This window comes from Arachis ipaensis, chromosome B03 (genome assembly GCF_000816755.2).
Source record: "Arachis ipaensis cultivar K30076 chromosome B03, Araip1.1, whole genome shotgun sequence".
Lineage (NCBI taxonomy): Eukaryota > Viridiplantae > Streptophyta > Magnoliopsida > Fabales > Fabaceae > Arachis > Arachis ipaensis.
The window spans coordinates 70900987-70903962 of record NC_029787.2 but is presented as its reverse complement, the minus strand read 5'-3'; the positions used below and the strand labels follow the sequence as shown (position 1 = coordinate 70903962).

The window sequence follows — 2976 nt, the reverse complement described above, 5'->3', positions numbered from 1 at the left end:
GATAGAGATACTTATGTAAGTTATTGGTGAAAATTTCAGATAAGCGTATAGAGATGCTTTCGTTCCTCCTGAACCTCTGCTTTCCTGCTGTCTTCATCCAATTATTCATACTCCTTTCCATGGCAAGCTTTGTGTAGGGCATCACCGTTGTCAATGGCTACTTCCCATCCTCTCAGTGAAAATGGTCCAAGATGCACTGTCACCGCACGGCTATTCATCTGTCGATTCTCGATCATACTGGAATAGGATTCAGTAATCCTTTTGCGTCTGTCACTACGCCCAGCACTCGCGAGTTTGAAGCTCGTCACAGCCATCCCTTCCCGGATCCTACTCGAAATACCACAGACAAGGTTTAGACTTTCCGGACCTCAAGAATGGCCGCCAATAGTTCTATCCTATACCACGAAGACTCTGATCTCACCGATCAGGAGGCTAAGAGATACACATTCAAGCTTGTTTGCATGTAGAATGGAAGTGTTTGTCAGGCACGCATTCATAAGTGAGAATGATGATGAGCGTCACATAATCATCACATTCATCATGTTCTTATGTGCGAATGAATATCTTAGAGAAGAAATAGGCTTGAATTGAATAGAAAAATAGTAGTACTTTGCATTAATTCATGAGGAACAGCAGAGCTCCACACCTTAATCTATGGTGTGTAGAAACTCTACCATTGAAAATACATAAGTGATGAAGGTCTAGGCATGGCCGAATGGCCAGCCTCCATAAAGGTCTAAGATAGCATAAGACTAATCAAAGATCAGATCCAAAGACCCTGAATACAATAGTAAAAAGTTCTATTTACACTAAACTAGTTACTAGGGTTACAAAAATGAGTAAATGATGCAGAAATCCACTTCCGGGCCCACTTGGTTTGTGCTTGGGCTGAGCATTGAAGCTTTCACGTGTAGAGGTCTTCCTTGGAGTTGAACGCCAGTTTGTAACCTGTTTCTGGCATTTAACTCTGCTTTGCAACCTGTTTCTGGCGTTTAACTCTAGAATAGAGCAGAGAGCTGGTGTTGAACGCCAGTTTGCGTCATCTAAGCTCGGGCAAAGTATGAACTATTATATATTGCTGGAAAACCCTGGATAGCTACTTTCCAACGCAATTGAGAACGCACCATTTGGACTTCTGTAGCTCCAGAAAATCCACTTTGAGTGCAGGGAGGTCAGAATCCAACAGCATCTGCAGTCCTTCTTCAACCTCTGAATCTGATTTTTGCTCAAGTCCCTCAATTTCAGCCAGAAATTACCTGAAATCACAGAAAAACACACAAACTCATAGTAAAGTCCAGAAATGTGATTTTTATTTAAAAACTAATAAAAATATACTAAAGACTAACTAAATCATACTAAAAACTATGTAAAAACAATGCCAAAAAGCGTATAAATTATCCGCTCATCAGATACCAACAAGAAGAAAATCTCCGAGCTGCCTAGCCTTCTTAAGTATCTGAGAGAATAGGAAATACTGAATTAAGACATCCATATCAAATACTGCTATTTGACTGTTGCACACCTATAGAAAACTCATGTATACCTCAACGTGCCCAGCATGGAAGAGATCAAATGCCCCATCAATGTATACAATACGAGCATCAGGTCCAGGCCCCTAAAAGAGGATGAAGCCACAATGAATTATCATGCAAAATATTTCCAAAAACTAATGAGCAAATTCGCTCAAAATATTTTCATCTTGAAACCAATGAATGTGGCATAAATTTCAAATCAGTGTCTGTCTCAGCAAGTCAAGATATATAAGCATTGATAATCAAAATACCTTGTCATTTGAAAACTGTACAATATGTCAGGAAGTTGGTAGGAATTGGGACCAGTGGGAAACCTTTGGCTTGCTTTCTTCTTAAGGTTTTGCATCAGTACCATTAAGATCTTCGCGAGCTTTTTGATCTTTTAACGAAGACATAATTCTTCCTGTATAGAAACAGAGATCATACACATAATTAGCTTTTACCTACCACCCAATTTTTATCAATATAACACTTGGAACAAGAAAATTAACTTTATCATCAACAACACAAGATTTCTGCTATCTTCGAACATAAGAAGAGACAAATCTTACCAACATCATCTGTGCTGGAAACTCCTTCAGTACGTTTAATTTGCTTGTATCAGCCAGCTTTCTTTACTGCAGCATAAGCATCTGTTCCATCTGGAAGCAGGCAAGGGTCATCTCCATGTATGACATAGTCAATGTTGTATTCATAGAAAAGATGATTCAAGAATTCCTCAGTAATTGCATAAGGAGCATCGGTTATGACTTCGTCCACCCATTTCAATTCAATAACAAGGGTCAGCCTGGAAGACAAAATACATTCTCAACATTAATTCTTTTACAATGTTGGCACACTTGAGTTATTCAAACAAACAAGTTTATTCCCTTGTTGCAAAGTCTCTAGTCTTATGTTTAAGCTAAATTAGATTTTGTCTAGGAGAAAATCACTAGGAGCAAAACAGAAAAGGACCAAATATTAGTACCTCTCCTCCATGGACAAAATAGACGGGCCTTTATTGGCGAAGATCTCCTCATCACTCACCAGACCCGCAACCAATTCATCTCCTAGAGCTTTTGCCTGTCTGAGTGCATTGGTTTTGTTTTGTTTTATTTTGTTTTATTATCAGAAACAAGATGTTTCTGTGATGTAAGAGGAGGCACAGACCTGCAACAAAGCAACCATCACGGCAAAATGTGAAATCCCAAAAATAATATTAACCAAAAAAATAAATCAATTCAACTAACACATTCAACACAACACAACCATAACCAACTAATATGCACCGGTTTGATTACAGAGACTTGCTACTTAAATTAAACTTCAATCAAATACAGAATTCTATTTCATCAAATCCAATAAACATAACAGGGTTTCCAAAAGACATTGTACCTACTCTATGATGCGTCCCTCATCAGCGGGTGAGTCCACGCATGTTCTTCGCAAGTTTTAAAACTTTTTC

The 2976-nt window shown here is 38.5% G+C and overlaps 1 long non-coding RNA gene across 1 annotated transcript; it reads right to left on the bottom strand.

Annotated features, from left to right (window-relative positions):
- On the bottom strand, nt 1396-2668 carry LOC110270191. Its single transcript, XR_002359413.1, has 3 exons — nt 2084-2668; nt 1544-1935; nt 1396-1456 (listed from the first exon to the last, which is right to left on the bottom strand). It is a non-coding gene; the product is annotated as an uncharacterized LOC110270191 (long non-coding RNA).